The sequence below is a fragment of the Pan troglodytes genome, chromosome 16 (genome assembly GCF_028858775.2).
Source record: "Pan troglodytes isolate AG18354 chromosome 16, NHGRI_mPanTro3-v2.0_pri, whole genome shotgun sequence".
In the NCBI taxonomy this organism is placed as follows: Eukaryota; Metazoa; Chordata; class Mammalia; order Primates; family Hominidae; genus Pan; species Pan troglodytes.
Genome location: NC_072414.2, coordinates 24,740,450 through 24,760,975, shown reverse-complemented (window position 1 = coordinate 24,760,975; position 20,526 = coordinate 24,740,450). Strand labels below are relative to the sequence as shown.

Genomic DNA, 20,526 nt, shown 5'->3' with positions numbered 1-20,526 from the left:
ATTTTACATATTTTAAAGTATAATTATTTCTATAATTACATCTTGATGATATAAGGGATGTACGTAATTCCATTTAAGAGGGCAGGTCTGATAGATCACACTTCATGGCTACCAAAATCAACAATATTACCACCTAGTGGCTGCTGAGTTGAACTGCAAACACATGATCCTTGGGATCCACAAAGACCCTGTCTCAATAGCTAAAAATGATGGAAAAAGATAGTGAACGCCACTATAATTAACAACTTCAATGGGCCTTGATAACCGTTAATCACTGTAACACCCCAGCTCTGCTTTCAAACAGATTGGGAGAATAATGAGAATTTGCTTTTCCATTTATTGAGAAACTGAGCCTTGAAAAAGTCGTGAGCTAAGGCTAGAGAATGTGATTATTTAATTCCGTAATCCTCTTATTAATCTTCTGAATTGAGAAGTAGATCTACCTTTCCCTCCCAGTTTTTTTATTTAAATTTTGATTTATTTATAACATTTTTCAGTGAAAATTAAAAATTTGTATTTGAGTAGATCAGAACTGTTTTAAACAGAGATAAACTGGTTTTCTCGTTACAGGAAATATGCGATGTTAGTTAGTTCATGTGCTTTTATAAATTTAGCAAAACCTGAGTGCTCAACTTCTAGAAGTGAAGTGCCAGTCCTGATAGCTCATCCTTACTCCATCTCAGAGTCAGGCATTGAGACCTTTGCTATTTACTACTTCCCCTTTCGTTTTAGCATCCACCAACTTGTTGACATTCAAATTATTCATTGAAATAACCAAACCGTCTGCCCACTGAGCTCATTGCACCATCCCATTTCCTTGCTGAAATAAATAAAATGTGGCGTGAGTAATTGTAATATAGTAATTCTAAGGGAGCATAATATATTCAAGTAAGTAATGTAGAAAGCCACTAAAAAGTCTATTTGAAATTGCTCTTCTTCCCAGGAGGGCACTGTTCTCTCTTTAATATATTCCCTTTGGCTTCATGATTCTAGGATTAAGCCTAATTGCTAACATAATATATGTGCGTGACCGTTGCTTTCTTCAACTTAAGCTTCCTCTGGCATTGGTTTCTAGCTTGTAGTCATGACTGTGGCATTAATTGTAATTGGTCTGAGCTTCATGTGAAATAGGTTCCAGCGTGTTGACAGCAATTAATGGAGCTCCATAGTCCTGGGTAAGATTCAAGGGGTGGGTTTTGCATCTCTTTCAAATTGTTTTCTCATTGTTTCTGTTGTAGTCTCCTGGGAGACTGTAATAAACAGAGGCTGGCTTTAGAATTGCACAAATCTGAGTTCAAATCTCTCCCCTACCTTTCTTTCTTTTTTTTTTTTTTCTCTTTTTGAGACAGAGTTTCGCTGTTGTTGCCCAGGCTAGAGTGCAATGGTGTGATCTCGGCTCACCACAACCTCCGCTTCCTGAGTTCAAGCGATTCTCCTGGCTCAGCCTCCCAAGTAGCTGGGATTACAGGCATGTACCACCATGCCCGGCTAATTTCTTGTATTTTTAGTAGAGACAGGGTTTCTCCATGTTGGCCAGGATGGTCCCGATCTCCCGACCTCAGGTGATCTGCCCGCCTTGGCCTCCCAAAGTGTTAGGATTACAGGTGTGAGCCACCATGCCTGGCCCTCTCCCCTACCTTTCTGAGCTTGGGAAGCTTACTTCCTCAAAAAAAAAAAAAAAAAAAAAAAAAAAAAAGCTGAGGTTCCCTCATCTCAAAGACAGAGGTAGTAATACCACCACCATAAGGTTATTGTGCCCATCAAACTTGCTAAAAAATGTCAGCCATTTGACTATGGGTCTTTCTTTCATACTAGTACAGATAAACTTTTTCAAACTTTTACGTATTATTAGTTTAGGGCTTTCTGTGTTCTAGGCACTGTGCTGCATGTTATGAATACAATGATGAGCAAAAGGAACACAGTCTTTGCCTCTGGAACTTATATTTGCCAGTGGATATTTTATAATTATAGCCAATTGGCAATAGGAATCCACAGTGCATAACCCACCGCCTCAAAACTTAGTAGGCTACAACAATGTATGCCTATCTCTCACAGTTTAATGAGTTGATTAGACTTAACTGGCTAGTTCTTGCTTCAGGTCTCCTGTGAAGTTGGAGTTAGATTATGGCTGGAATTGAAATCATCTGTAGGCTGCAGAGCCTCGGCTCGGGTGGATGGAGGGTGGGGCTTGGCTGGGCATCTCTGAGAGCCCGTGCAGTCACTCCACATGGCTTGCGCTTTCTCATAGCATGGTGGTCTTGCAGTAGTTAGCCTTCTTACATAGTTACTGGCTTTTTCCTGAGCAAATGTTCCAAGGAAAAGAAATTAGAAATTTCCTATCCTTTCAAACACTGGGAATGAAACATCACGTCACTGTTGTTCAGAGAAGTCACAGTCCAGTCCAGTTTTAAGGGAGTGAATAGACGCCACCGTTCAACTAGAGAACAGCACAAACATGCAGGGAAGGAAAGAGCTGATGATGGACATCTTGGAGACAAGCTACCATGGTGTCCTAATTGATCGTTCCTCAGATTTGTATCTCTCGATATCTGGACTCTTAACTAGTAGGCTTTTTTACTTGACTTAGTCCATCAAGATTTATAAAACTGACCATTTGTGCTTGCCCTAGGAAAATGGATTGTATAATCTTTAAGTGTGAGATAAATAGCAAAATACATATCTGTTCTGGTTCTCGTAACTCCTTCAGGATGGATGGTATTTCCAGGAGACAGGATTTTCTCATTCTCCTGAATCACTCTCTGTGTTACTACACAGAAGGAAATACACAGCTTCATAAATACTAGCCTCACGAACCCAGTTCCACAAAGTGATTCACATGTTACATGCCTACTGAAACACACAGGAACCATCACGTCAGCCAGAATATATTTCCTAGGACTTTAATATAAAGTCCCATTTGCTGCGGTTTCCTACTCCGCTTCTTCTGAGATGGAGTGATGGAATGTGTAGAAATAGTTAAAAGCCATTTCTAAATCACACTGAAAATATTTTTTTCAATTAGTTTATCTACCAATGTTATGTTCCCAAAAATATAGATAAGAAACCAGAATCTGGAATTTATATTAAAGTTCATGAGTTTTGATTACATGTTCCAGGTGGATCAGTCTGAAATACAAGCCTTACTTTAAAATAATGAAATGATTCCCTTGGATCTATGAGACTTCTTCTCCAGGGACACACTACATATACTCTGAGATTAAAACACTGTGTGTTTTGTCTCTCTGTATTTCTCAAAGATATTAAATGGACAACATCCAAGAGGCATCTAAGAAGGAATAAGCTAGAAAAGTAGCTTGTATTGTTTCCCACGAACTGTGATGATCCAACCCAAGATCAATGAGCTGTCAGAAAAAGTGGGGGAGAAGTTCCAAGCAAAAATATCTAAAGTAATAGCCAAGGGGATAAAGAAAACCACTGGCTGGATAAACGGTGATAAATGCCGGTGGTTTGTTTGTTTTTAAATTTTGTTTCTGTCTGTAAGTCCCTCTTTCTGTGTAATACAAACTCTTGTACTGTGTGACACTCCTGTGTCTATCTTTCAAAGATTGGGGAGGGTGGAATGAGCAATTATCTGTTCTTCTTTAAACAACGATTCTCCCACTGTTTAGAATTTAAACAGTGTGTGCACATTTTCTTTTCGGTATTTCAGTTGTCCACAGTTACAGTCCACTCAATGTTCTGTACAAATGGGGCATGATGACCCACTGGCACAGCTTCCTCTCATGTTTGTACCATTTCCATACCCTCCCCTCCCTCCTGGACACCTGTGCTAATCATCCAAGGACTGCCTCCCACCCACACGACTGCCTGTCCTCATCTTTGCCTCCTTGGCACTGAACGAAATAGCCAAGCTTCTGAGATCCCTGGAACTTGCCTGTGTGTGGAATCCCACATGCTCTAAAATGCCTTTCACACAGCTACTCTGTTTTTGAAGCAAAGAGATTTTAGTCATTTGTACGCAGCTATGTGCAGAGATGAGAGGTTTTGGGCATGCTGTTAGTCCTCGGTAGTATCTTGAATGTGCTGATACCAGGTGATTACAATCTTCTAGTAGTGAGAAGGGAAAAATAGAGCTGCCTGGAGCTAGATATTCAAATAATATCATATCATGGCTCCTCCTGGGAATATGATCATCCTTGAAGTGACTTAGTCCTCACTCCTCTCCAGAAAAAAAGCCATTTCTTCCTCCAGCTTTCTCTGCCCTCTCACCACCACACAGTCTGGTTAAATCTGAGCCACACAGATGCTCACTAAGGGCTAAAACAACAGTGGCAAGAGGAGGCCAACTTAATGGGTGAGCAGCGCCCTAGACTGGGAGTGCTGAGTTTCGCCCACAGACCTCAAGCTGCCCCCAGCCCATTCTGCTTTGGATTTCAGGGCTGCAGCTCTCCTCACGGGGAGGATTCATCACTTCTTAGGTTTGTTCAACGCTGGTTTCTTATGTTGCCAATATGTGGCTCTGCAAATAAATGCTCACAGGGAAAAATCGGAAATTGGTCTTATTGACTTAGCGGTGTAGATCTCCCTCCCATCAAGTATACGGTTCTTCAGTGTACCTGTAGTTAGTTCTGGATAATTATAAGCAAATTAACAAGGATTTTTTACATTATTGTTTCCCATTTCATGACTGAGTTGCTGCCATTAGCACCATACCTGTGAGCTAAGCAGTGGCGAAGTTGATTTTTTTTTTTTTTAAGCCTAATCTTATTTTGAGGAGAAATCGGTTCTCAAGAGAATCTTCTCTCTCAATCCTACTTCCAGGACACTGATGGGTGCAAGCCATTATTGATTTCCACAGTCTGCCAAGAGTATAAATGAGAAGTCTGAGTCTCTTGTCTCAAGAAGCCAAGCTTCTGATGTAGGCAGATAAAAGAAACTATGTTTGGAGTAGCTTATCATCATTAACAACCATAAGCATTTCCTGGCTAATGGCCCTTCACATGTAAAGTGCCCTGCTGTGGAATCCGGGGGCTTCAGGTCCCTTGTGCTCAAGTTGTTTACAGTCCAGTCTACGAGACAAGCAGAACACTAAAATGGGAACTAGTGTAGCAAATGCCAAGCATCCAGTGAAGTCTGAAAGGGCTAGAAGTTCACCTGAACACAGTTGTCCTTGCTGCCAACGCCTGAAGGGTGGGTTGGTGCCGACGCTCCGTGGCTGAGACTTTTACGTGAATGGTTCAAAATGTCCTGTCCTCAGGGAGAGGGGTTCCAGTTCTGCTGGGAGTGGGTGGGCAGGGTGCAGAAAGCAGTAGACCTGAAGCTGCCTGTGAGAAGCCAGCCGCTGGAACCCATCTTTGCTTGGCTTGCTGGTCCTTGGCTTTGATCTGGGGGCACTTTCTCATGAGAGTTCTTCCTAGTCCTCCTCTGTCCCATGTGACAGGCTCCTCCCAGTTTGGTCCCGTTTCAAGGGAAATGAGCTGTTTGTCCAGTCACCATCTCTGGGCTGTGTAAACAAGCAGATGGGCAATTAGTGGCTGTGTCAGGGCCTTGGACTGCTGCTGTGCTTGCACAAATGGAGACTCATCACTCATCTTTTGGACTATCGTCGTGCAAGCATGAGATAATGGGGACTGCTGGGCTCTCGAGATTTCTTCATGTTGTTTAGATTTCAGTCTTCGTGTCACAATCCTATTGTTCAAGCGTTCTGGCAACAGCCACTGTCATTCAGCTCATTTGGGAGAAAAAATAATAATTTGGATTCTGTTGCCTTGATTTTTTTTCTCATTAAACCATTTTTTAACGAGCAGGAAGTAGGACCAAGGCATAGAGATCTGTAGGGTAATATCTTTCCTTAATTAGCCAAATGCTGACAACAGAGGTCACCCAGTTGCAGGAGATTTTTGCCCTCCCGCTTTAAGCGGGGCTTTAAGTGGGCATGTGTGTTGTACACACAGGTTGGAGGCCAGGAGAGGACAGAGCCTGCAGTCAGGTCACTCGTAACCCCACGGCTGCTGCTGTTTGTGTTTACTTGAGCATTTCACTGCGCCTGCTATGTTTTCCTCTTGGATCCAGAATGCCAAGAGGGTCCCCTCAATCTGCCATTTATCTCCTCTTGAGATGCACAGAAATCGGGCACCAGTTGCTCAGTCTCCAGACTGTTCTCAGCATCAGACAATGGCCCTGTGTTTCCTTTGCTCTTTTTCCATACATTGGCCTCACCTCTCCGATTTTTTTTCTTTCTCCCCTTCTGCTTTTAATGTTTTCTCTCTTACCTCGGTTTGAGCGTCTGCCTTCTTTCATAGCTTTCTGTTTTCTCTCAGCATCTCCTCCACCCCCTTATGTTTTCGGTTTCTTGTGACTCGCTCTCCAGATTCCTTCATATTCAGGAATCACTGTCTTTGCCCAACATTGTTGTGAACGTGCCGGCCTTTTATTGTGGTTGTTCATCCCTTTCCCTCTTGCCTTCATTGCTCCCCGAGCCCTCCACCTCAGCCTCCTAAAACCTTTGAAGTTCTTCAGACTGGAAGTGTCTCTGGATCATGCTACATAAATGAGGCAATAGCACTTGGGATCCATTCAGCATGAGGACTGTGGAAATGATAGTCTTTCTCCCATTTTGCCCTAGGATGGGCATCTGTTGATGGGCAAGGAATTAACAGAGAGCACATCCCATTCTCTGTGACCAATCACTACTATTATTTTTCAGTTGTTCATTCAGCATTTATAAGTTATCTACTACATGTGAGACTCTGAGGAAAAAAAGAAGAATCAGACACTATTCCAGTCTAAAAGACCCTATATATCTGATGCAAAATCTTACTCCACCTTTCAGGAGCATTAGATATAGCTGATCAAATGATGGATTGAAAACTCCTTCTTGCTTTAGGCCCTAACCCTCTTTTGTCTTCTCTCTACTTCATGGGCATTCCTCAATCTCCTAAGCTGGTTCTTCATCTTCCCAATACCTAAACACAAGAGGGCTTCAGGACTCAGTCCATGAACCCCTTGCCTTATCACTGGGGTTGCTGAGGTGCATAGAACCTTGAGACTTTCTGATGGATCAAGCATATAATAAAGAGACTGAGGGAGACAAGAGAAGTCACTGTCGCCAGAGTTAGATTCACTGCCACCGCCACCCCCAGGAGCCGCCAGAACCCTTGTGTCGCCACCACCACCCAGATCCCTGCACCATGACATCAGAGAAGACCTTCAGGCCACACCACACCTTTGAACAAAGAGTAGAAGTTTGACTTCTCCGAGAGCAGCATCCACCCAAAATCTTGGTGGTAACAGAACGATACAAGGCTGAGAAGCAGCTTCCCGTCCTGGATAAAGCAATGTTCCTTGTACTGGACCACATCAACCTGAGTGAGCTCATCAAGATCATTAGAAGGTGCTTCCAGCTCAGTGCTAATCAAGCCTTCCTCCTGGTGGTGAACAGACAGACACAGCATTGTAGCAGAGTGAGAAGGATGAAGATGGATTCCTGTACATGGTCTGTGTCTCCCAGGAGACAATTGGAATGAAATTGTCAGTGTAAAACTGAAAAAAAAAATGCATCTATTTTAGAATTTTTAAACCCTTACCAAGGAAAAAATAAAGAGATGTTACCCACTGAGATCGATCAGTTCATCTAATCACAGATCGTCAAACAGTAGTGTTCCCACCTAGGAGTGTCAGGAAGTTGTGTTTGTATTTGAAGCAGAAAACTGGGCTCCAAGTGAGCACATTCAGCTTTGGAAACTATGTTATTTAACATAGGCTAGCTTGTTTTCAGATTTTAAAAGTTTAAAAAGAAAATACTTTGCATTCTAAAAAAAAAAGAGAGAGAGACTGAGGGAGATGTATGCTCAAGCAATGGGTGTATCCTCTTGTTCTTCACCAAACAAGGGGAAAGTTTTACATTCATTTACATTCATTTTACAAGTTTGTAAGACATATACAGCTTAGGGAGAAAAATATGAAGGCCTCGGTTCTGGGGAGAAAACATGCAGGCATTTGTAGTACTGAGACTAAAAGTAAGGGGAGAAAGAGTTGCTGAGGTAAAGCTAAGTTAGAATATGAATTACTGCTACTATAAATGACACTAAATAGAACCTGTGAAAAAGGAGAAAATGTGAACTATACTATCCTCCTAAATAAAAGTAAATTATGATACCAAAAGCTTTTAAAAGTTTTGCCATTCCCAAACCGCCATGCAGTTGGCTTTGTGACTTTGGACACTCTCAGAGGGAAGGCATCACCTTTTAGAGTTTGTGAATTTGAATGAGTTTGGGTTTGTTTGGAAGCAGAGCTACATCAGAAATCTAGTCCCTTTCTTCCTAAAAGCACAAGGCTGCTAGTGAGCAGCCTTGTAATCCCAGCTGTGAGCAGTGGCTCACACCTGTAATCTCAGGACTTTGGGAGGCTAAAGTGGGAGGATCACCTGAGGCCAGGAGTTCAAGACGAGCCTGGGCAACATAGGGAGGCCACATCCTACAAAAAATTTTAAAAACTGGCTGGGCCATGATAGCATGCATCTGTAGTCCCATGTACAGAGAGGCTGAGGTGGGAGGAACACTTGAGCCCAGAAGATTGAGGCTGCAGCGAGCCATGATCATGCCACTGCACTCCGGCCTGGGTAACAGAGTGAGAACCTGTCTCAAAAAAATAATAATAATAAAATAAAAACAGAAAAAGAAGAACAGTGTGAAAGATAATGCATGAAAAGCTCTTTCTTTCTTATTTTCATGACTTTACAAGCTTCACTTTCTGCCTTCCCATTTTGTACCACACAGACATTTACCACTGGGAATCTTCCTTGTCTGTGTCCCAAGGTTATCTGAACACCAAAGTTACACTTAAGAAGGAAAGGTTGTCAACTCAGGGGGATTGAAATAGAATTCCCTTGGAATCACCCATAACATCTATTTGAAAACAAACCATTCCAAACCATCACATCATGGAAATCACAGTCCATGGTGAGAAAACTGCCAAGTTTTTGAGGTTGCAACTTAGAACACACACCAAAAAAATGTGTCTTCATCTCCAAGCATCTTTGGTTTGGAAATTGGGATAATAGGGCATCTGATCAGGCTTCCTCAAAGAATATCCAGTATTTTCCCGGCTTCCGGCAGCAGAAACCTGGTTGGTGGTCTAAGCCAGAAAGAAAAAGATATTTCACGTTGGAAGAGGAAAATAATTCTAAGTTTATTTTTTTAGAGCCACGATTTAGAAAAAATAATAAAATAAGGGATGCCTCTTATTTAAAATCAGTTTTCATTGTATCTGAATAGTCTGCTTTCCCTTGTTCATGAGTATCTGTGATTACGTGGTCAGGCCTGACACGTATCCCAGCTAGGCTGGGTGACATCCCTGTGTCCTGCCCTCTCCTCCAGCTCTTCCTCATGGGCCTGCTCACTAGCAGCCTTGTGCTTTTAGGAAGAAAGGGACTGGATTTTCTGATGTTGCTCTGCTTCCAAACAAACCCAAACTAATTTAAATTCACAAACTCTAACAAAGGTGATGCCTTCCCTCTGAGAGTATCCAAAGCCACAAAGCCAAACTGCAATGGCAGTTTCAGAACAGCAAGACTTTTAAAAGCTTTTGGTGTCATAATGTTATCATTTCGAAGGGTTCACCTGAATAAAAGCCATAGATTTCTCTGTGTGGTGAGTATGAAGCACCCATTCTAAAATTAACCAAGGTGATCAGAGGGAACTAGGGCTTCTCCCCTTTAAACAGTGATTCTGTTTTCAAGATCAGTGGAAATAAGAAAAAGATGGAAAACTATTTGTTCAAAGAAAGGTACTACCTAGATTACCTTTATTTTCTCACTTCTTGATGCTGCTGCCTTGTCTTAGGGAAAAATTGCTGAAAATAATAACGGTGGGAGTAAGAGAGGGCTAAAAGGGAGATGAGTTTCAGCCACATTTGGAGAAAGGAAGAATTAGATGAACAGAGCTTGGATGATGGCAGTCGGTTTCTTTGTTTGGAGGAACTATTAATAGTCTTGATTTAGCCCTTGAGCTCCTGTTTTCTGTCTTTTGTTTGTGTTTTATCTGTCTGATTTTTTCCTCCTTGAGGCAGCTTGAAATGTGAAAGGGCAAGGGAACAGAGCTAACGTAGGGTGGAAACATGTTTATATGTAATTAAGGTCTTACTTCCTCAATTTGCTACTACTGAAGCCCAAGGGAGACCAAGTTCTGTTCCACACACCATGTGAGAGGAAGAGGTTGACTAAGATGAGTTAGGCAGCTTTATCAGCTTGTTGGTCAAGGGATGTAGGATCCTGAGATGGATTCAATATTTTGGTTGATATTAACAGAAATATAATTTTTAATTTTTTTCTGAAGAACCAGGCAGAAGTTTAAGAAAAGAGTTTACCATCCAAGAATTTAATTTGCTTTTCATCAGAGTATGACAAAACAGGCATGCTAGGGTCCAGCCTCAACTAACCCGAGTTGGTGAAAGGAAACAGAACTGAATTGGAAATAAATGCCAGGAGGTTCTGAGAATCAGAAAAAAAGATGAGAAGGGTCAGGGTGAAGATGACAAAGGGCGATGGTTCTCAAAATCCTGCTGCAGTGTGAGAAGTAGCTGCCTTTTAGTGTAAGGTCTGGGCTTATGGAGGAACCCAAGAGAGTAAGAATGGAGTCAGCAAATTCATATTTAAATGAATATGCCCACATTCCTTTGCCCTATTGATTCCAGAAGTTGAAATTGTGGCCTTTAATGTGTTTAAGCCCTTAGATCATTTGCTAAGAGTTCAAGGGGAGAAAAGCAGCTGGTTCATCTCTGGTATTTTCATATGGGTTTTCTTTACAGAAGTTACTCATAAGTGGTATTTTCAATGGAGACCTTCAGAAAAAAGATGCTTGGATATCTCATCAGGTTTCAGAGAAGTGTTCAGACTTGTTAACCCTTTTAACTCAGCTAAATGTCCATTAAACCATAAAACAAAGTCCATTACACTTTTGGGCCGGGGACTTGAGTGACTGACTGCTCCCTGGGATGTTGCTCATCTCCTGTATGGACTAATATTGGGGCTTATTAGATCGTGGGGGTCAGAAGGCTCACTTCCTCTGTGCTTGGATGCTGGGGCTGTTTTGATGCTAGTTGGGTTTCTGTGGGTCTTCTCCCTTATCAGTAGAGGATACACCCCACTTCTCCAGATGAGTCCCTTATAAAACAGCTGCTGCTTCATAAGACATTCCCTTAACCCAAGCCCTTTCCTCCCTATCAGTTACACTAATTGAAGATCAAAACCATTTCCCCCCACCTCCCATTATGTATTTTCTACTTATCCTCTAAGAAAAGAATTACAGGTTAGGATTACTCTAGAAGTGGTAGCAGTCAGTAGAGGAATGACATCCTAAAATATGACCATTAGAGACGAGAAGAAATTAGAAAGCTAGCATGCAGTGGGCATTTAATAAACAGCTGCTGGCAGTGGTGGCGGTGGAGAAGAGCAGAGCAGAGGAGGAGGGGAGAGAGGAGGAGTTGTAAAGTGGGAAAAAGGAGCTAACACTTTAGAAGGACAAAATGGCGGCAAAAAGTCTGTCCCTTGGTTTTCTCCCATTGACAAATCTAAGACTGATGATGTCTACCCTACTTCCTACCTCTCACAAAACAACATTAGAAAGCAACATATTTAGGTAACCCGGGGTCATAAAGGAGAGTTGAAATAGAAGCTTCAGCAAATAACCCCCGTATCATCAGGCCTTGGATTATCGGCAATTCCAAGCACTACCTGAGTCTCCATCTCAAAAAGCTCTTCCTTCTGCTGGCTGGAGTGCAGTGGCGCGATCTCAGCTCACTGCAACCTCCATCTCCCGGGTTCAAGCGATTCCCCTGCCTCAGTCTCCCAAGTAGCTGGGATTACAGGCACTCACCACCATGTCTGGCTAATTTTTTGTATTTTAGTAGAGACGGGGTTTCGGCATGTTGGCCAAGATGATCTTGATCTCCTGACTTCATGATCTGCCCGCCTCGGCCTCCCAAAGTGCTGGGATTACAGGCGTGAGCCACCATGCCCAGCCCCCTCTGCCTTGAAAATACTCACAGCATCATCTCAACAGCCAATACACTGAAACCCCTCTCCACACTGAAGCACCGTTGTCTGTGAAGAAAAATTAGGGAAGCCATAGAGGAACAATAGCTCGTTTGCAAATTACAGCTTCATCAAAAGAAAAGTTGAGGCAGGCATATAGTATTTTATTTTATACACCACAAACAGACAACCCCTAGACTTGGAATTCAGAATTAACAAAAGCATTAAATCCATTGGGCTTTGAGAAGGGTCAATGTTTTTTCATATGTCTTCTCTGCTACCATTATTTGCATAACAAATCGCTGCAAAATGCATTCATGTCAGATGTTGGAAATAAACTCTTTGGGGTATAGCTATTTTTAAACAACCCATAGTTATACGGGTGCTTTTAAAACATTCAAAGCCTGAGTTTGTGTTTCAAATCATAAGTGATCACAGGAACTCTATATTGTTGGTCTGGTGCTGACCTACAGAACAGAGTCTGAAGTCCCTCGGAAATGATGATGTTTTAAAGAGTTACAAAAGTTCACATTGGCTGTAGATTAAAGCCCTGTATTTCTAGGCAGGTACACAGAAATCCCTGGTGCCAGTTTCTACCTCCACTTTAGAGAGCATTGAACTTTCTTTGCAAATATTCAAAATACTTCCCCACCAAAAGATTTTACTTACTGACACCGGGAACAGGCATCCCCACCCACATTCTTCATCCTTAAGAATCAGAAGTTAGAAAAAAAAAAAAAAGGCTGCATTCTTTGAGATTATTTGCATGAGTGGATTATTTGTGTCAGTCTCTGAGAGATTATCTTCATAGTCTCTAGTCTACTTGTCCAAGCTTACTATTCCCACAAAAGATTTTTCCTGTGGTCTAGGGAGTCTCATGATTGCCTCCCTGGACCTATGCAATACCAACCTCCCCACTCCACACACACTTTCCTCCCCTGCAGCCTCTGCAAAGCCCTGGCTCCTGGGGCTCCTTGAGCTTGGACTGCCAGCTCCACTTCCCGTGTTCTAGGCAAGCAACAAATACCCTTCAAAACTGCCATCAAGCCCCACCTGTTTTATAAAAACTTCCCAAGCTTCCATGATATGTGCGTTATATTATTAGCAACGGTATTAGCCGGGTGCCTGTATTCCCAGCTACTCGGGAGGCTGAAGCAGGAGAATCACTTGAATCCAGGAGGTGGAGGTTGCAGTAGCCGAGATCACACCACTGCACTCCAGCCTGGGTGACACAGCGAAACCCTGTCTCAAAAAAAAAAAAAGTAAAAATAATATTAGCTAACATTTATTTAATACTCTCAGCCAAGTTTGATACTAAGTAATATCTCATTTCTCATTGAAAAAACAACCCTTGAGGAAAGCACTATTATTATCTCCATTTTACAAAGGAGGAAATTGAACTCAGATGGGCTGGATCTATGTGACTTAAAGGAGGGCCTCAATCAGGACAGGTTAAGAATCCAGCATGGGGGTTTGGTGCCTTGGACTAGAGTGGTTGAGTAAGTGGCGGGAGATTATAGTGGTGAGGGGTGTTCGGAGGATACGAACCACTAGACTTCTTGGTGGCTTGGATCCTGCCCTCCCGATCTGAAAGGTTACATTTCATCCCGTCTTTAGATGTCATTCGCACTACTTGAACACTCCCCAGGGCCCTCGCTGCTCCTACCCCTAATTGATCTCCACCTTTCTTCATATGTGAGTTCATATGACGACGTCTCCTCAGACAGGGAGGGCTTTTCTTACACATACTCCTGGGAAAATTAGGTTTCTACTCTTAATAATATAACTGCCCCTCTTTCTGTTACCTCTGTGGCACTTCTCTCAATTTTTAAATATTTGAGAAATTACTTAGCTGATACGAGAGGGAAGATGTCTATTTCACTCACTTTATTTATAGTATCCTCTTTACTTACCGTGCAGTGGTACCCAGTGAAATACAGGTTGAAGCTGTCCAAAAAAAGGAAGAATTGAAAGGAGTTCCTCCTCATTTAGATCATAAATGGAATGGAATTTCTTCGTAAAAGCGAATTCATCTAGAGGTGAAAACAGGAGTCAAAAAGGAAAATTAAACTATTTCAACCACTATCTCACCAAAAGAACAACTCCAAAAATGTGATCTGGAGGGAAAAACAATCAAACTAATGAAGAATAGAAGACAGTGAGTCAGGAGTGACTATCGACAATAGGGGTGATTATTTTTAAAAATCTGTCCTTATCTAATGGTCAGTGGCACTCAGTTATATGGCCAGACACAAGCATTAGAAGATTTTAATCTCCTGTCATTTGTTATTTCATATCCAATAACTTCATTTACTTTTTTTTTTTACTTTACTTTATTTTTGGTCTTTGGCCTTCCAGATCCCCCAAATTTTGGATAGCCTCAATGTGGGATGATCCTGTATTCAGAGAAGTGAATTTCCCTTCACTAGTCCATTTGCTTTTAAAAATAAAGAAGACATTAAAATGAGTTGCAGATACAAGTAATCCTTATTTAGTTATTTTGCTTTCTCAACCAGCATAAGGTCTCTACATAAGGACAAAATTTGGATTCAGTACCTCCTAACTCTGCCACATGGGAGAAATGTGTCCCCCCTCATTTCTGTGTGGGTATTTGTCTAAATCTTGTCTCCCTTCCCACTACTGAGGTCTCACACCTTGGAGAGTTCTATCTAGATATAGAACATGGTTATATATGCTGGTAACAAAATAGTTGTAACTATTTTCCTCACTCACGAATCTTACCCTTTAAACAGGTAAAAGAGTGATTTACATGGATTGGCAGGAGTCAGAGAATCCTTATTGCTTTTGTAAGCTGAGACAATATGCCCAGTCCATACCAACACCAAATAAGGTATCTTGGAATGTGATTGCATCCATATGCTTTCAGCTCATGCAATATAGGCACAGAGAACCAATTTTAGGAAACTGGCCTCAAAGGAAGGCACGGGCTCTTGATTTGATTCCCACCGTTCTACTCCAGCAGCCACATATAGAGCCCTTAATATTAATTTTAATGTAAGTTGGAGGAAATTTTTCAATCTTTGAAAACTATCTTTCACCCCCCTCTCCTGGGGGCCTGTGTTATTCACCAGCTAGAAACACTAGCAGCTGGAAGCAGAAGATGGCTTGTCTAGTCCTCCTGGTTGCGTGCATTTAAAGAGCTGTAAGGTTGACAGAACTTTCGCCGGAGCGCATGTTTTTAACTTAGTAGGAAGAATAGCTTGGTCTCATAAACTGTTGTGCCATCTTAGATTATATATTGCGTGGCAAATTTTTGTTATTGGGTATTTGTCTAGTTACATCAATATTAACTAGAGTAGACCTTGAGAAAGCAGAGAAGGAAATTTTGCATCATTTGGGCTGGAGTTTTGCTATCCAGTTTCTGAGTTCTTACACATTGCATTTTGAGTCTGTGACCAAATGACCTGCCTCTTGCTCCAAGTAAGCAAATATTGACATTCTTGCCATCCACCAGTGTCTTTCCTCTCGGGGATGACAAAACATTCGATGTGTAGCAAATGTACATAGGTGCCAGCAGATAAAGAGTTTTGCTTTAGGTCATCTACCAGGAAATATTATATTTTACCTACCTATCTCCCTGTTCACTGGGAGGAATTCTGAAATCCTTAAGTAAAAGACGTTGAAACTACTAACGTGTTCCTTTGTTGTATCAATATTTCTAGTAGTCGGAATGTATGCTTTCTATTCCCAGTAATTTTATTAGGTTACTAAAAAAATATGATTTGGTTAAGAGGGAACATGAGCCAAGTGGTAGGGCTAAATCCCTTCTTTTGTCTGAGTCGTGACAATATTTTAACCGCAAATGTTTATCTTTCATCCTCAGGGGAGATGAGTAGCCTCTTTTTTGAATCATCCTCTGCAGAGTGCAGTAGATGCAAAGCAGTACTATTATCCAAATTGTTAGCTCTTACAGCCAAGCTAGAGTCTATTCACTGTTACAAAAACCCAGTGAGAAAAAAAAAAACATGCTAAATGATAAAGAATTACAAAATCACATTTCAATTAGCTCCATTAATTTGGAAAATGGAATTTCCCTTTGTACGACTTGGAGTAATCAAAATTTACCAAATTAAGAAGAAATTCTGACATTCTGCACTACAGAAAGGATGAACTATATTGGGCTTACCATTCTGCATCCTAATTTTTAATATCTATTCATGTTGATACATATGGATCTAATTACTTTGTCTCTTTTTGAGACAGAGTCTCGCTCTGTTGCCCAGGCTGGAGTGCAGTGGTGCAATCTGGGCTCACTGCAACCTCCGCCTCCTGAGTTCAAACGATTCTCCTGCTTCAGCCTCCCACGTAGCTGGGATTACAGGTACCTGCTACCATGTCAGCTAATTTTTGTATTTCACCATGTTGGTCAGGCTGGTTTCAAACTCCCAACCTCAAGTGGTCCGCCTGCCTTGGCCTTCCAAAGTGCTGGGATTACAGGCATGAGCCACCACACCCGGCCTGGGTCTGATTCCTTTTAACCACTATACATTATTCAGTTGTGTGAATAAACCATGTTTTTCTGTATCCATACCTCTTTCACTTCCTGTTCTTAAGTTAGTCACATCATTCTGGACCTCTGCTATAAAGGAGAGCCAGCAATCTGTATGTCCTTTTTTTTTTTTTTCTTGAGACGGAGTCTTGCTCTGTCACCCAGGCTGGAGTGCAGTGGCGCCATCTCCGCTCACTGCAAGCTCCACCTCCTGGACTCACGCCGTTCTCCTGCCTCAGCCTCCCGAGTAGCTGGGACTACAGGTGCCCTCCACCATGCCAGGCTAATTTGTTTTTGTATTTTTAGTAGCGACGGATGTTAGCCAGGATGGTCTCGATCTCCTGACCTGATGATCCACCTGTCTCGGCCTCCCAGAGTGCTGGGATTACAGGCATGAGCCACCGCGTCCGGCCTGTATGTCCTTTCTTCATTGGGTCGTTAAAAAGATGAACAAGACAATAATGTGAAATGATTATAACTCTTTTGTTAGAAAGTGGTACAAACATGAAAACTAATGCTATTTTCTTATATGTTATGATTTTCATCTAGAACGACAAGATTCCTTGATCATTCTTTGTTTTATTTAAGTCAATAGTAGGTAATAATCCATTTGTGAAAGTGATGGGAATGTAAAATTAGACAAATGTGATTAGCTGGGCCTTAGCGCCACAAACTCTGCTCAAGATAATGCTGCCGAGACCCAAAGACAATCATTTTGTTGCTCATAAATGACAGTTTAAGCTGGGGAGTGGCTGAGGTCCAGCATTCTCCTTGGTTCCTAGATGGACGGTAAAGCTGCTTGGACCATAATTTTCCATCTTTCTTCTTGGAAAGAGTGACTGGAGGCCACTCAGTAAAGTGAAACTTGGAAATAAGACTTCTGTCTCACACAATCTGTTCATGAAAGGGAGCTATAAAAATAAACGCATATTCAGAGCCTAATGGAGATGTGGCAACAGGCCTGAGGACATGCCATCCCTGAATCCCCTCCTCTGATTCTCTTGTAGTTCTACTTAGTTTCAGAACATGATGAATGCATCAGTTGTAGGCAAATGTGTGTGTTTTCTCAGCTTGTTTATCTAGAAAGTAGTTGAAGGAGATAAGAATGAGTAGCTTTGGAAAGAGCCAGCACTAGGAAAACTGGGAAGGACATAAGAGAATAGCATTTCCACAGCTAAGATGCTATCTGGAAGCCGCCTGGAATATTGTAATGATAGTGTAGGATCATGTAGTGTTCTAATAGAAGGTGGGTCTCTCTTCGTTCCTACATACAAACTCCAAAGCAAACTCCTAGGTGAGTATGACTTAAGAATGGAGCAAAGCATTAGCATTAAATGGCAAGAAGTCTGGATTAAACATAGATGAAGAGAGACTCCCTTGTTGTTCTCACTACTTTCCTGGTTTCTCATTAAATTGGTCTGCGCTTCCCTGGGATCCTTTGATTCTGTTTTTGCCCTCTTTTCACTAAATCTTCCTTTAATTTCCTTTGGTTTGATCTGATGACATTAGCCCTTTCCATCAGTTTCTGAGCATACCCTTTTGGCTTGTTTCCTCTTTCTCCTTAAATCTCAGGGCAGCGTTTTTCCCCCAGGGAATTCGATCTCAGTGTCTTTCAACACCTTCACTGTTGGCCTGTAGCCTCTCAGGCTGCGCTAAGCAGGGCCCTGGGGAGTCTTCCACTCTCCTTGGAGAGCTGCTTCTCTATGGGCTGTGGGACACTTGACCTCACGTGTCTCCCCACCACCCTTGTGAAAGAAGCAGCCATTAGGCCCTCTTGACATGTGTGGGAAGCGCTATTCTGAGAAACACTCTAGGGACCCCACTGCTAAGTCAGTGATAGATTTTGACATCCAGAGGGAGGGTCAGCTCCCTTGAGTCTCACTTTGAGTGATTTCTAACTACTATTTCCATCATTCGAGTTTTGTTATCCAAACAGACCTTATCCAAAATGTGCTGTTATTACTACCAGTGTCATTGTTGTTTGACCTCTCAAAACTACTTATTCTAAACATCTCCCACACTGATTTTATATGTCAGGTCTAATACAATTTGGGGAAAAGGTTACTGAGTACCTAATCTTAACCATTCATTCTTTATGAATAGGCCCACAGTGTGTCAGATATTGTGCCGAGCAAAGACAAGAGACGGTCTCCTGGCTTAAAGATCTCACACCGTAGTCAGGAGAGCCAATCCTAAACAGACAACTGTATAATAGGGGAATGGCAATGAAAAGGATAATAGAGAAAATTTCTTCAGCCCATTTTTGAGAGTCTGCAGTGTGTCAGGTACTGTGCCAGGCATAGTTTATATAGTCACGAACAGGACAGATAAACTTACAATTAGCAAGCGCAAGAGACAAAAGAGCAAATAAGTAACCCATTATATAATTACAAATTGTGGAAAGTTTAGGTTTGGCTGAAGAGGGCTGGTATTAAGAAACCTACTTTAAAAGAGTAGGGAGAGTAGAACAGTGATGACATTTAAGTCTGGGAAGGAGCCAGTTATAGGAAGCATAGAAGAAAAACACATCGTACGCAGAAAGAACACCATGATTGGCAGCCCTGAGGCAGCTGAGAGCTTGGCATACTGAGAGATTAAGATGGGCGAATACAACTGGAACTAGGGCAGACCACCTAGGCAGGGCCCTGAAGATCATGAGACGGAATTTGGATTTTATTCTACAGGAAGCCTTAAAAGAATTTGTAAAATGAAAGTAACCTGACTACATTCATGTTTTAAAAGATTATTCTGGTTGCTGTGTAGACAAATAAATGCACAGAGGCAAAAGTAGATAAGGAAGTTATTGAAGTAGCTCAGGTGAAAAATGAGCATCTTGGACCAGGCTGGTGGAAATTGAGATGGAAAAGTATGGATGAATTCAAGACTATGTTTTTGAAGTAGAAAAGACAGGAATTGGATTTAAACATAGGAGTTGTACAAAAGGAGGAGCCAAATCCCAGGTTTTGATCATCTTAGTGAATGTCGATGCTATTTACTGAGGTGACTCAGACAAGGAAAGGAACAAATTTGTGTTATGGTAGACAACTCAGGGAATAATTGGAATTCCTGGACAGCTATTCATGTCAGGATGTTCAGCAGAGCAGGGAAAATGCAAATCTGATGTTGAGAATGTAGTTTGGAGTTGATGATAGAGATTTGAGATTCATCGGCAGAACGAGAGTAGCTGAATTTATAGCTAATTATAAAACAGAGGGCTGGGGCACGGTGGCTCACACCTGTAGTCCCAGCTACTCAGGAGGCTGAGGTGGGAGGATCACTTGAGCCTAGGAATTGGAGGCTCCAGGGAGCCTTGATTGCACCACTGTGCTCCAGCCTAGGTGACAGAGTGAGACCTTGTCTCTTAAAAGATAGAAAAGAGTCTAGAGAGCGAGCCTTGGAGCCTGAATATATTTAAGAGGGAGAAGAAGAGCCAGTGGCGGGAACAGAGCAAGTGATCAGAATGGGTGAGATAATTGACCAATGTTGAACATGACCCTACCTGACTTGCCACTGATAAGCATTTTTTCCTTGCAAATAAAATTTAAAAATACTGTTTCTGAAAATGTTCAAAAAACTCTAAAGCATTACCTATGTGTAATCTGTCAAATTCATGTGGATATCTATCCACTCTGTGAGGTAAGCACGCACTAAGAGGACCATGTAAGAATCTGAGCCTCTGAAAACCAGTGTTGGGCTCCACGCTCCAGCCCAGGCAGACTTGGCTTTCATGGTATGAAGGAAATGGGACATGTTGCTTTTTAAATAGTACTCACAGTTATTAAATAACATGATTAATAATAACGTGACCAAAGATTTTTAAAAATTCCTTTTCCACCTCTCCCCTCTCACGGGGGGTACATTACACTATCTGTTGCTGGTGGCATTGCTGCCATCCCCAAGTCCATGTTTCAACTGTGTGTGGCTTCCAGCACTTCAGTGAAATCTTATTTAATCACACATGCCATTTTATAGAACTGTAAAGAAGGGAGCACATGGCTTTTGGCAGGGGCACACTGTTCCAATG

General features: G+C 41.9%; 1 protein-coding gene and 1 pseudogene across 5 annotated transcripts in view; both read left to right on the top strand.

The window, feature by feature from the left end:
- Positions 1–20,526, top strand: part of FMN1 (formin 1) — a 430,759-nt gene that overhangs the window by 352,319 nt on the left and 57,914 nt on the right. The window lies entirely within an intron of this gene.
- Positions 7,067–7,579, top strand: LOC134808504 (microtubule-associated proteins 1A/1B light chain 3 beta 2-like; annotated as a pseudogene).